This window comes from Tupaia chinensis, unplaced genomic scaffold (assembly GCF_000334495.1).
Source record: "Tupaia chinensis unplaced genomic scaffold, TupChi_1.0 Scaffold000106_1, whole genome shotgun sequence".
Taxonomy (NCBI): domain Eukaryota; kingdom Metazoa; phylum Chordata; class Mammalia; order Scandentia; family Tupaiidae; genus Tupaia; species Tupaia belangeri.
The window spans coordinates 948,122-948,613 of NW_006159570.1; positions in this window are offsets into that span (position 1 = coordinate 948,122).

Consider the following 492-nt stretch of genomic DNA (forward strand, 5'->3'; position numbering starts at 1 on the left):
AAGACCTCGGGGCTGCGCGCCACCTGCCGGCCGCTCTGTACAGCAGCGGGATGGCGTCCGCTCCGCGCTGTAGATGGCGGGTCCAAACTGAATTGGTCCAGAGGCGGGCAGTGCAGAGGCTTACACTCTGGGGTAGAGGAGCGGAGCGTGGCTTTCCAGCACTGAATCATTGCTCCTAGTGGAGATGCAGAGTTAAGTTCTTGCAAGAGTGGGTCCCAACATTTTTGTCGACTGGTTGATGCATAACCTTGTTTCCTGGACGACTGTGTTGGAGAACGCCTTACTTGATGTATGTTGTTGATTCATTGAGCTCAGGGACAACAGGCCCGTAATTGGAATGGGGAGGAAGTGTATCAAACTTATTTAACCTTGTATGTTTCTCTCTCTAAGATATCTCAGAGCCTCCCACGATTGGGCGATGCTGGAGAGCACTTCAGCCTGGGGGACACTTGAAATAGTAATTTACTGTGTGTGCGAAACAGCTTGACTCTC